This window comes from Gopherus flavomarginatus, chromosome 9, assembly GCF_025201925.1.
Source record: "Gopherus flavomarginatus isolate rGopFla2 chromosome 9, rGopFla2.mat.asm, whole genome shotgun sequence".
NCBI lineage: Eukaryota > Metazoa > Chordata > Testudines > Testudinidae > Gopherus > Gopherus flavomarginatus.
In genome coordinates, this window is record NC_066625.1 from 84,869,893 (window position 1) to 84,884,331 (window position 14,439).

The window sequence follows — 14,439 nt, forward strand, 5'->3', positions numbered from 1 at the left end:
GAAAGGATAAAAAGTTTAATGCCAAATGGTCTGAACAAAAGATTAGTAATAAATACAATTAAAATACATTAAAAATACAATTCTAAATTGTAACCTACATAGACTGCAGCTAGGGATAGAAAATTAAAATATGTATTGCTGTTTTATTATAAAATGTTATTATGCATGGCTAAAATGATCTGGAAAAAATTATTCCTGTTGTTTTCCTGTGTATCAGTAACTTAGTTTGGTCTGTCATAGTATTACTGACAACAGTCCCATTCAGTCAATACTGGGGTTACATTGCAGCACCTATGGTGAGCATGTACAAAGGAAAGTTGAATAAAGCAAAAATATTAGCAATCACAGAACTCATTTCGAATTGCCTAGGGCCCTATCCTGGAGTCAGGGTATTTTTAATGGAGAGAGAGAATGAGAATTCCCTATTGAAATAAATGGTGAGTCCTGATTTTTAAAATCAACGGTGCTTCAGAAACCTCAGGAAATAATTTCGGCGTGATAGCAAGTGAAATGTTGCCTAGAAATTGACAAGATTCCTCGGCTGGGGGCGGCTCGGATTAGCAAGGCTGTCACGGAGAAACAGCAAGAGACCCGGGTCCTATGCCTGCGCGTTGCTTCAGTTCAAAGCTAACTTGGGAGAGGCATTTAAAAGGAGCAAACTCCCTTTGCAGCAAACGTGTTCACTGTCCACTGATTATCCACGGGGGACGGGCAAATTAAGCCATCCGCGGGGCTGGATTTTTTGTTGTTGAAATAAACTAAGTTTTGGGGGCAGAATTTGTTTGGGGGAGTGTGTTAAAAGAGGAGACCGAGAGCAGATCAGGGTACGAGACTGTTTGCAATGGATCATTCACCCCCCAGGAAATCAGGTTTATGTTAATTTGTTGCTTTCTTTCTTTTTCCTCTTTCTTTCCTAAAATCTGTTCAGTTTTTAGCCCCGCGTCCCATACAAAACAACCCGGGCTTCCCTGGCATGAAGAGAGGCAGGTGGGCTTGAAAAAAGGAGTCGGGAAAGGCGCATTCCAGCGCCCTGACCCCTGATTCGAATTCACACCTGTTCCAGTTTCCCATTAAATACGCGCCGTTAACTCACGCCGGCTTTGCCGACTCGATCCCCTTTGCTACAGGTAGGAAGCAGAGATGTTAAGAAAGCCTTTGGTGGGGTGCTGGGGTTCCCCTTTGTCGGGAGAAGCGGCGCAGAGCTGCGGGATATTTTGGGGCGGGTAGCAGCTGCTAAATCATGGGCGTTAGGAGCGCGGGTCTCGGCTCCGGCTCCGGCCCAGCGGACAGTACGGAGACGGTAGGATTTGCCTTTAATTCGAGACTATCGGGATTTGCACCCTGAACTGGGTGGGTCCTTGTCCGTCCCAAGCGGCGTGTCTCATCTGGGCTGTGCATTTACTGTACGTGGGCAGATTTACAGGGTTATATTGGGGCTCCCCCTAATATTGACCAGACACCCCATTCACCCCCCTCCCACCCGCCACCACCTCCCACCCCCCACCCACCCGCCACTTCGGCTTTTCTCCTGTGGGACTCCTGGACCCGCTGGCTAATTGCAGCCACTCTCCCGTGCCCCCCACCCGCCCTCTGATATGACCCATCCACAGTTGCCTTGTAGTCTAAGCCAGTGCTTTGGAAAGGTCCGATCCTTGTGTGAATGCATCAAAGTGGCGTGGACCAGGCAGGCTCCCTATTTCCCCGGGTGCGAACACGTGTAAATGCACAAGGTTGCTCCCTCATCAGGGGAGATTTGCGAGCCTCAGCCCTTGCAGAAGAGGCTCACCCCCTAAAAACATGGATCTGGTTAGTGACTCGCTCCGCTCCGCGTGATCTCTGGATCTAGGGGGAAGATTCCTGCCTTCTGCCCACGTGTAGCGTTTGGTTAAGCGTCAGCCTCTGCTGCCTGGATTCCTTTGCTTTGCCTTGAGCTTTCCCCCATTTTTCCAAGTCCCTTTTCCCTGCTCACCTCCGCCCCCTTTTCTACTGGGTTCTCTCCACTTCCCCCTCCTTACCTGTTCTGGACTGCCGGGGCCTGGCGTGGATGTGGGATAGGATTCGTTCCTGTCTTCCGCTGGTGATTAGTTAATTGTTTTTAATCGAGTGACTAGCAGGCAGCAATGCCTAGGTGGCCAGGCCGCTACCTGATCTGAAAGCACAACTGCAGGGATTATAAGTGAACCCTTTGTAGGGCTGGACTTTGAGCCAGTAAATGTAGAACAAGGGAGGAAATCCAGTGGCAAGAAAATTATTCAGATGTAGCTGGACCAGCAGTTATTTCACCTGTTATCTATGGTATTGTGCCCCCCATTACAGTAGTAGCTGACCACCCCGCAATCCTTAATCTACCCCTCCTCCCCCCGACACACACCATGGGGCCTGGGAGTGCTACTCTCTCTCTCTTACAACTGGGGAAGTGAGGCACAGATCCTCCCAGGTGTTGGGCTCCTAACAACTATTGAAATCAATGAATGTTAGGAGATGAAGTAGCTTTGAGGCTCTGATCCTAAGGGACTTGCTTAAGGTCATAGAGTGAGATGCAGGGCTGAGAATGGAACCCGTTTTCCGAATCCCAGGATCGTGCCCGAGCTGCTAAACCATCCTTCCTCCTGGCTACAGCATACACTGTCCTAGACCTCTTCTGTATCTTTGTGTACATCTACCCGTACACTCCTTTCAGCAGCCTGTGGAACACAGACACTGCGCATATCCCTAGCACCGTATAAATAGCGGTGTAGATAGTGAGGGACCGCTGAGGTGAGTAAAGAGCCCTCTGAACCCTATGGGCACATATCCTACATGGCCCTCTACATGCCTAAGGACTGTCTCCCCCATTTACACTGATGGTTTTTAGCCATGTAGTGTCCTGTGGCCAGAGCCTTTCCCTACTGCCAGATCCTCTCACTGATGTGTGCAGCCTGCTTTTCACTGCAGGGCCTACCTCTATATTCCTTACACACCACTACAGCAATGCATAGTTGTAGCCATACCTTCACTAGCATGCTTGGCTTAATTTTTCCCATCACAACTGTTTTACACCAGTGTGACTCTACTGAGCCAAATTCTATCCTCATTTACATGGGTATAAATCTGGAGTAAGTTAATTGCCTATTGGAGTTACTCCAGACCCGTGCTGGCTTCACTGAGAGCAGGATTTAGCTCACTAACTTCAATGGAGTCTCTCCTGTTTTACCGCCATGTAAAGGAGTTAACAGGACAGAATTTGGCCCTGTTGTAGATTCCAATGTTGATTGTTCAAAGAAGGGCTTTTATTCACTTGTCAGTGTGGAGAGTCCAGAAGACAGAAATCTCATCATTCTGGGCCTCATCTAAGCACTGTAAAGGAGTCACTGAGTTTATTATGGCTGCTCCAAACAGAAACTTGCACCAAAATAACTATATAATGAATAATTTTTTGTTATTTCAGTGCAGGTGTCTATAATTTCAGAATAAGTGTCCTGTTTTGTTTTTGTCTATCGAATCTAAAATTAAAAATCAAAATAGGACACTTTTTTGGTGACAGTCTTCAGTGCCAAAAACGTGTAGCTTTAACATTGTAATATCTATCTTGCTATAAAATCCTAGTGGAGGCAAGTTGCAGATAGTTTTGATATCTGTGCAGCTAATTGAAGTCAACACTATAACCTACACTTAGGGTGGACCTTGACTAGCTACATTTGTGTGTAGACACAAGGCCTTAGACATAGAATCAGCTCCTCTGATTAATAGCTTGGAATGTCTGAAGATCATGCAGTTGAACCTGATGCACGAGGAAGGAGGATGGTCCCATGGTCAGGGCACAAGCCAAAGACTTGGGTTTGTGTCCATGCTCTCCCAGGATATGTTTGCATAGAGATTAAAATACTCAGGGCTGGTCCCGGTCAGCTGACTCGGGTTCTGGGGGCTGAAAGATTGCTGTGTAGAAGTATGGGCTCAGGTTGGGACCCTGCTCAGATCCTCAGGTATTTAGGCTCCTAAATTCCACTGAAATAGATAGAAGTTAGGAGCCTGAACACCTTTGTGGATCTGGGCCTCCCTGACTTTTATTTCTTTAACTCTTTTTTTTTTAATAAGACACATCTGCCAGGAGAGCAGCCAAAACCCAGGGTGTTCCTATTTCCCTGCACAGAACAAGCCATTTTAGGGTGGCTTATTGACTCCTGTACATCATTTGGGCCAATTAGAACGAGTGTGGTTTTACTAAATGGTGATTTAGTTTTGAACGGTCTCCCTGGAGCACTGTGCGAATGCCTTCCTCCTTTCGGGGAAGATGCAGTTAACACAAGAATGGCCATACTAGGTCAGACCAATAGCCCATCTAGCCCTGTGTCCTGTCTCTGATAGTGGCCAGCACTAGATCTTCAGGGGAAATGTGCAGAAAGGGGCAATCTTGGAGAATTCCACCTGGTCTTCCCCTCCTGGCTTCTGGCAGTCAGAGGTTTAGGGTTGCCTGAGAATGGGGTACATCCCTGACCATCTTGGCTAATAGCCATCGATGGATCCATCCTCTCTGAACTTATCAAGTTCTTTATTTAACCCAGTTATACTATTGGCCATCACAACATCCCCTGGCAATGAGTCCCAGAGGTTGGTTGTGTGCTGTGTGGAAAAAGTACTTCCATATGCTTGTATTAAACCTGCTGCCTATTAATTTCATCAGGTGACCCCTGGTTTTTGTATTGTGGGAAAGGGCAAATAACACTTCTGTAGCCACTTCTTTGACAGTATTCATGATTTTATAGACTTCTATCATATTGCCCCTCGGTGGCCTCTTTTTCCAAGCTGAACAGCCCTGATCTTTTTAGCCTCTCCTTGTATGGAAGCTGTTCCTACCCTTGATCGTCTTTGTTCTGAATCTTTTCCAGTTCCACTATATCCTTTTAGCAACAGGGCGATCAGAACTGGACACAGGTGTGGGCACATTTGTGGGATTTACATAGTGGCATTATGATATTTTCAGTCTTATTTTCTATCCATTTCCTAATAGTTCCTAACATTCAGTTAGCCTTTTTGACTTCTGCTGAGCATTGAGAATTCTGACCCAACGGAGGGAGTGCTGGAGGACGTGTGAGATTTGTCAGTCCCACACCAGGCCTTACACTAACACACAGGTTTTACTGGCCTGAGCAGCAAGACATCATCCCTGTACCTGGAGAGGGTTTTCACTCCAGCTCACCCTGAGATTTGGACAGAGTCCCAAATCCTCCCAGGTAAACAGGTGTCTAAATCGATGTCAGTGGGAGGTAGGCAGCAAAATACTGCCTTTGAGGCCCTGAAACTGCGGTCAGTGCTCGGGTGGGTTCTGCAGCACTGGCAAGTTGCTCTCTCTCTCTGAGGTGTGGCCCAGTATTTCAAGGGTTTCTCTCCTGACGGGTAAATCAGGCCCAGGAACAATAAACAAATGTCTTCTTCAGGCGACTGAATCAGTTGGCTGACTGTTTTGTGAGCAAAGTCCCCATTTCAGCCAGCCCCTGGGAAAGGGCGTCTTGTCTCCTTGTATAGAGAGAGCACATTTTAATGCCAGAGTTTCACCTTTCCTTTATTTCTTCAGGGAGGATTTCTGGCCCCCTCAGAAGTTTATCCTGAATCCCAACCTATTTTAAGGGGGGCTTGGTGCAGCTCTGATACCCTGGCACGTTAACAGCAGGTGGTTTCTGTGGGCCGGTTTGTGTTTGAAGCAAAGACGGCCTTTCCTTAATACGCATAAAGACTGTTTCCCTAGTGTTGGTAACCATGTCCCTCTGCCAGTCCTTTCTCGTGCCCAGGTTAAACCCAGGAGAGGAGGACTGGGGCAGAGATGTATGGAGTAGGAGATCTGGGAAACCCATTGGCCGTGTCCATACTACAATATTATGGTGACCTAACTCGCAACTCTGCTTGTGTGCATACTCCTCCCCAGGAGTGCTTCTATCAATTGGATGGTCTGTGTGGGGCATTGTGGGATGGCTCCTGAAAGCCAGTAACAGTCGACAGAAGCAAAACAGTATCTACACTGACTCTGCATTGTTACTAAATCCATGCAGAGAGGCACTTAAGTCCGCAGAAGCCAAATTTAAGTGACTGTGCTTCCATGGGTAGGTTGATGCAAGGCAGCTCACATCAACCTAACCAGGTTGTGTTGACCAGGCCTTTGACTATGCTTTGAGGGTGGCTTAAAAATCCCAAAGGCAAGGAGCGTGTGTGCAGGATATGGGGAGGTGGTCTGAAGTGGAATGGAAAATACCTCCCCAAATGCAAAAGAACCAAACTTCACAGAACAGCTAGTGAATTCCCAAACTGTGCAGAGTTCTGCAGGGATCTGGGGTTAGGTGGGACTCTAGTGTATCAGACATACATACACTGGTTATTTAGGGTGATCAGATGCCCCAATTTTCATAGCGACAGTCCTGATATTTGGGGCTTTTTCTTATAGAGGCGCCTATTATCCTCCCCACCCTCTGTCCAATTTTTCCAATTGCTATCTGGTCACCCTATGGTTATTACACATGCATATGCTGTCTGTGGTGCAGGGATCCGGATCTGAGTCTGGTTGATCCCATGCACGCCCCTTGGGTGCAGCAGGACTCCTGGTTGGATCCTGGCCTCTCCCTGGCTGGGCACAGCTCCTATGGGGCCTTCCAAAGTCTAGGCCTCTCCAGTTCCTTCTCTCCTCGTTAGGAAGTGTTGGAAAGTTGCTGAAGTGCGAAATGAGCCTGCGAAAAGCTCGTTGTCCTAATTAAACTTTGACAAGGAGAGTGACAAGAGGCAATGGAGGGGAAACAATGCCACCAGTGTTGGGGACGCAGGCCTGAGCTGGGAAAGCCTTTGTCCCCGGGAACAAAAGCAGTTGTTTGCATGTGTTAAAGTCCATTAAACTTCATCAGACCCAGGTGCAAACACCATCCGCCCCAGAGACCCTCGGAACCCACCCCACCTTCCGAGAGCTGCAGTCAGCGCTAATCAGGGCACCGCTTCCATGGGGCACCGCATCAAAATGGCTCCCTTACAGTGTAAATATTTTGCCCTGAAATGAATTATTGTCACTCTATTACTCTGCCTTTATGGGGCTGGTGAGTGGGGGCCCTGATCGGGCTCGGTGGCCAGGCTGGGGCCTTTGTTAATGAGGCAGGGAGTGGGGGGGGGAAGGGCTGTCATTAATGTGTGTGTAATATAATCATTTAAAACTGGGTGGGTTTCTCTCTCTCTCTGATGCATCTGAAGAAGTGAGCTTTTTTACCCACAAAAGCTTATGCTCAAATAAATCTGCTAGCCTTTAAGGTGCCACTGGACTCCTTGTGTTCTCTCTCTCTTTCTCTGACATGCCTAGCTGCCTCCCAGGACTGACTTACTCCCCTCCCTGTAACTGAAAGCAGGGACTAATACTTTATTGCAGGCCACAGTGTTTCCTCTTGTATTCATTTCCCCCACCTAGGAGCGGAAATAGACAAATCTCAGTGCAGAGTGGGATCATGGACCCCAATGGACGAGTACTTGGCTTTTAAGTATTTTATTTACTGCAGCACCAATGTACAAGGACAGTCATAATTTTCCCTTGCATTATGATTTTATACCTTTTCCCGCCCCCTGCACACACACACACCCTGCCCCCAGAGGACAGGGCTAGGCCTTGAAATGGAAAAGGTAGCAGCAAAAAGAAAACTGAATTAGGCCAGGAAGGGATGGGTTAGGCCCAGAAGGGGAAGAAAATAATGTGTATTTACTAGCTAGAAAGAGTAGCTGTGCAAAGACAAGCACATACACATGAAACAAAAACCCCTGCTTAGCACAAGGCAGATACATCTTTAAAATCTCCCTGTAATGTTTGTGTTTCATAAGGCAGGAATAATGTGTTTGTCCAAGAACAAACCATTCCTGGGTCACAGTCTGTCCCAAGTGGACTCACTGGTTGGTTTCTGCCCCATTGCTATTTTCAAAGACTCATTTTAGAGGGATTTTTTTAAATGTGGTGTTAATAGCAATTTATTACTGCTGACAAAATTGGGAGACATGCCTCTTATTTTGCAATTAGACATTAAGGCCGTGATCCAGCAGCAACTTAAGCACATGCTTAACCTTAATGGGAAGTCAATTTGGAACTGATCACGTGCCTAGAGTTAAGCAGGAAGTGTTTGCAAGATCAAGGCCTGAGAGGGTATCTTATTTAAGTCTATTTGTTTACCTAATTTATTCTGTGCTTTTTCTAATTGTATGATTGCAGCAGGCAAATATTCTCCTATGGGAAAACCTGAGATGGGTGAGCTGTCTGGTGCCGCTCACTAATAATGTTACAAAGTCAAATGATTATCCCTGCAAACAGGAATGTTTGCAGCAGCTTGATTTGGGGAGGGAGAAGAGGTAATGGCATTGGGCATGTTGCATTGTAAACTGTTCAGCTGTGCAAGTCTGTGTGTACTGAGGCGTTAATGGAAAATTGTTGGGCACTGGGCCCAGAGCAGATGTGATCATGAATAAGAACGAAGAGGAGCTGAAGGAAAAAGTATATTTTAGGATCCTAAGATCCTTAGTAGGTATCCACTGCTTACAACACTGTGCACCTGCCTACAATGCTTCTTACCACTGTGAGGTGGATAAGGCTAAAATCTATAGCGATATAATCTCTCTCTATATAATATGTATTTGTCTACAGATAATATGCAGCTAGCTCTTTGCAGGCAAAATAATGCCCTGGTCTAGATTACTGGATCAATCCAGGAAGTGGATCCAAACTTACATATCGTGTTTTCTGTAGTTTCACAGTATCGGCCACCTTGATTGGTTTATAACATGAGTTCTCAAGGTTTTTTTCATAGTGGGCCCCACATTTTAAGAGCGATTATCCCATCCCAAGGACAAAAATCACTTCCATTCATGCTCCCATTTCCCCAGAGCCTCGTGCTGGCAAAGACAAGGGCTAGGAGGAGGGAATTAAAGAGTCCTTCAGCATGTGAGACGTCAAAACATTTTGCTATTTTATTCTTTCCCTACCTACTTCACAAAATATTTGTGGGCACCAGAACACCAGAGAAAAGGCCACTCCCAGTCTTCAGAAAGCATGGCTCAGTGCCTGTGATTTGGTTGAAAGAAGATGATTTTGACCAAATCTGTTGCTTAGTTAAACATGATGTAAATTATAAAGGGCTATTTTGAAAACCAAATGGTTGCTTTGCATTTAGGACTGTCTCATGTTTTACTACTAGCATCATAGCCATACCTATGTTGTTTCATTGCATCTTCTCACTTTTAGAACATGATTTGTTTTGTTGGGGGAGAAAGGAAACTTGCGTTCAGTCATAGAACTATTACAATGGATGCTGTTACATCAGTGGGGTGAAATAATAAGTGTAGGAAGAACAATGGACCATACAAGTTGATGTCCAACACTCTCTTGATCCAGAATGGTGTCACTTCCGTTAGATGCAGCCTGGTTTTCAGCTGATGTAAATCAGCATAGCTACACTGAAGTTAAACTAATTTATCCTACAGCCGATTCCCTAGTCAGCCAGTGGGCGAGGCTTTTATGCCAGATTTGCTTCCAGGCATTGCCATCTAAATTCCCAAGCACCACTGTGCTGAGAGAATGAGGCACTATCTAGGGGCTTCCTGTCAATTCTCCTGGATACAAAGCAAGTAAACCTGGAAAATAGCACAGGAGCTGTGATCTGAGTACCTAGGATGCAGGAATCCATTGCAGGCGAAAAATCCACCTCAGTAAGATTAAATGAGTGGAAAACATGGTTAAAATGCCTCCCTGACCCTGAGGTAGTTTGATCTAATCCCAGCAGGCCTTGAGGCACAGATTAGTCTGTGAGACAGCCATGGCAGTGCACCTTCCCTTGAAGTGACAGGGATCCGCCCACCAGTGAGCTCACCCTCATGGCACGGGTAGACAAAACTGATGCACAAAGGTGTGTTCAGGTCTAACTGGCGGCCGCACATGAAGAGCACACAGCGTGTGACCCAGCATCAGGAAGGCAAAGGAGCTAGTGCCGGATGCCCGAGAGGAGGTGGGGAAAAAAGTGTTGAGAGATGGGGCTCTGCAACAGTGCAAAACAACAAATTAATCCAGAGCTGAAGCTGTCATCCTTAACGCATCAGGCTATGCCGGAGATATTGCAGACATCTGTAAATATAGCTGTGGTGGTTGAATGCAATAGGGTGAGTCAAGAGTGGTGTGACCTTTATTTTAATAGTCTCTTCCTGTTGCATCTACTTCTGACACATCTATGAACAATTACGAGCTTACCCATTTTTCACCATCTAAATGGCAGCCTGGTCTTATTGCACAGAGCATAGGGTTGAGAACCAAAAACACCTGAGTTTGAATCCCGGCTCTGCCTCAGACTTGCTGTATGGCTTTGGGTAAATCAATTAGTTTGACCCTACTGGATGCCTTCGACTCCCTCTGAAGGCTTTTCAGCAGCTGTCAGGACCCAGCCCCAACCTCTCTGGATGAAATTCAAGCCCTGGCAAAAATAGATAAGACTCCTGTTGAGCTGAGGGGAGTTGTGCCCGCTTACGCCAGGACTGCATTTGTCCTCCTATGTATCATGTTCCCTAGGAGTAAAATGGGGGTGATCATTCTTGCCTTTGTCACAAGGGGATCAATAAATGTTTAGATCTCTCTTTTGAAGGTGAAAGTTTTATTGTGCTTATGGGTGGCATTATTAGGGGAGGCTACACATGCAAGTGGCTGGTCAAAGTGCATTATTTCTGCCCATCCTTTCTGTGTCACCAGCTCATGCCCTATATTCATGTTATTTCCAAGCAACCTTTTAAAAGAACGAGTAGCATGCAAAACATCTGCCTTAAACACATCCCTCCAATATCCATAAATTCACACACAGAACCAACCGGTTATAACTAAAATACTCTCCCAACAATGGCATATAAATAGACCATCTCCCTTTATGGTGTGAAATACACGTTGTTTTGTTGTCACTCCATTGGGGGTGACCCACTGGCATGACTTGTTGTTAGATTGCTCTGGAATTTCTTCTTCCCCTTTCTACTTTTCCTCCAGATATTTTGTCCTGCTATAACACTAATACTTGGCACTTCAGCTGAGCAGTCCTGGTAGGTAAAATAAAGAATGAGGGCAATGCATTAATTCTAACAGCGCACTTTCCACTCTACCAATTTTCTAATGCATTCCCTCTGGCCAGACCTTACCCAGTTAACTTCCTCTGCATATGACAGTGGATGATCAAATCCATCGAAGTAACCCACTCGATGGTCCAAATTCTGACGGACAAAAAGAATACATCCATAGCTACCTGGAATGTATGAACTCTAAATAGTCCAGGAAAATTAGTACAGGTAATCAGAGAAATGGACAGAGATAAAATCGACATCCAAGACTTTGTGAAGTTAGATGGAAAGATCAAAGTATGATAACATCTGGAGAAAAAACATTGTTCTATTCAGGAGGAACCGAACATGAGAGGTGTAGGAATCATCAGCAATAGCGCTGCAAAGAAATGCCTTCTGAATTGGCAGCCAATATCAGATAAGTTACTGGCAGCTAGGTTCCACTCTCAGCACATTAAGTGAACCATAGTCCAGGCATATGCGCCAACAACCAATGCAGATGAAGAGGACAAAGAGCAATTCTATTCAGAATTGAATGATGTAATGAAAGAAATACCAAACCACGATCTTGCCCTGGTTATGGGAGATCTTAATGCCCAGACTGGAAATGAAAGAAGAAATTGGGAAACAGTCATCAGCCCACATACAACTGGAACAATGACAGACAATGGCACACACTTCTTGAATTTTGTGCTGAAAACAATCTTAGCATCTGCAATTCTTTCTTCCAACATAAAAACATACACAAAAAGACATGGATTTCATCAGATGGCCATACACACAATGAGATTGACTATATCTGTGTTAGAGGTGGAAAACATCAGTGTTAGACATGAGTATTCAGAGGAGCAGATATGGGAAGTGATCACTACTTGCTGAAAGCAAACATCAAATTGAAGTTTAAAGCGCTCAAAAAGAAAGAACACAGACTCAGATGACTCAACACACAGAAACTACAAGATTACGGGATACGAAAAGAGTACCAGATAGAGGTCAAGAACGGGTTTGAGGTCTTAAAGATCTTGAGGAAAACAAATGGAAAAATACTGGGTTCTTTTCAAAACAGCTATGCTAGAAGCAGCTGAAAAGATAATTGGTCGAAAGAGGGAGCAATAAAGAACAGAGGAAGAAGAAACATGGAAAATTATAGACAAAAGAAGAATACAAAAGGCTCTAGTACTACAACATGTGACTGAAGGAACAAAACAAACCTATAGGAACCTTGACAAAGCAGTAAAGAAACAATGCAAAAGACATAATCAAAACTGGATAGAAAGTTAGGCCAGTAAAGCTGAAGAAGCAGAGGAAAGAAATGATACAAGAACAGTCTACACGATCCTGAAACAGTTAACAGGATATGGATCAAGATTAAGAAATGTCACAGTGAAAGGAAAACAAGGAGAAATTTTGAAAACACGGGAGGAACAAGAAAATAGATGGGTGGAACGCTTCAAAAGTGCTACACCAATTACAAGACTGGAATTTAACAATGATAAACAATTAGACCGAGATATAGATGTATCTGAAGTAAAAATCAAAGTTTAAAAAAAAAAAAAAAAGCATTGCAGAAGCTGAAAAACAACAAGGCACCTGGGTTGGACGGCATTCATCCTGAGATGCTTAAATATGGAGGCAAAGACATGGAATTGGTCATCTGTTTGCTGTGCAACAAAATATGGACAGAGGAAAAAGTTCCAGAAGAATGAACCCTCGGTATCAAGTTACCAAAGAGAGGTGATCTAAACAACTGTTCAAATTGGAGGGGAGTAACACTTTTCTGTCACAGGAAAAGTATTAGCAGCAGTCCTCCTGAACAGAATGAAAGGAAAGATAGATACCAACCTGCATGAACAACCATCTGGATTTAGATAAGGGAAATTTTGCACAGATGCTATTTTCATCCTGAGACGATTATTGAGAACACAGTTGAATTTCAAGGCAGTCTTGCTGTCAATCTTGTGGACTTTCAGAAGGCATTTGATAGTGTAAACAGAGAAACAATATGGAAAATTGTGGAACAATATGGAATTCCAACAAAATTAATCAACATTATGAAGGCATTTTATGCCAACACAAAATGCTGCATTAAAATGATTGAGTAAGCCATTCAGCATCAAGACAGGTATAAGGAAGGGGTGTGTCCTGTCTCCTTTTTTTTGTTTATGCTAGTCAAAGACTATGGATTAAAACAATGACAGTGATACATGTAGCCTAAAATGCAAGAATTCAAGGCTATTTGATCTGGACTTTGCTGATGACATCGCTTGTCTCAATGAAGATGCCAACGCATTACAAAAATGCACAAACCAAGTAAAAAGTAATGGAGAAGCTACAATGCAACAGTGGTTCCCAGACTTGTTCTGCTGCTTGTTCAGGGAAAGCCCCTGGTGGGCTGGGCCGGTTTGTTTACCTGACATGTCTGCAGGTTTGGCTGATTGTGGCTCCCACACAATTTGTGTGTCTTGGAAGTACCATCAGCCAAGATGGTACTAGTTCTGAGGAAATAAGAATTGGGAAGGCAAACTAATAATATTAATAATTAGACATATACCAATCTCCTAGAACTAGGTCCTAGAATGGACCTTGAAAGGTCATTGAGTCCAGCCCCCTGCCTTCACTAGCAGGACCAAGTACTGATTTTTGCCTTAGATCCCTAAGTGGCCCCCTCAAGGATTGAACTCACTACCCTGGGTTTAGCAGGCCAATGCTTAAACCACTGAGCTACCCCTCCCCACCTCTGCATTTGGGAGACTCAAAACCATCTCCCTCAAGACAAAACTGAATGTGAATTATTGCCGTCACAACATATATCAGTGAGACATGGCAACTTACTAAGAAAGATATGCTAAAACAGAATGCATTTCATCACAAATGTCTGAGAAGAATATTGGGACTAACATACAGAGATAGGAAGACACTTGAAGTCAGAAAAATGACTAGACAAGGCACCCTCTCCCAAATCCTCTACAAAAGAAGACATCAGTGGCTGGGACGTGGGCTGAGAATGGGAAAAGAATGCTTACCAAATACGGCCCTTGAACAGAAGCCAGAAAACACAAGACAAGAAGACGACTTCAAATAATAGGGAAACAGTTCTGAATGACATCAAGCACCTCAAATGGGAAGATTTGGAGAGAATGGCAGTTGTCAGGCAAGGATGGCAAATGTGGGTAGCCCAATATGCAGCAAAGCACCGGGCTGGACTAAGGTCTAAGGTAAGGACTGGTCACAGTCCCGTGCCACCTAGTGGCCGAGTTGGGAATTGCAATTTATGGGGGACCAAAAAAATCTTCATAAAATATGCTTAACTCTGAGATGGGCCAGTGAGCGCAGGTTTTAGTTTTGCAAAACCAGTCTGAAATAAAGGCTTGT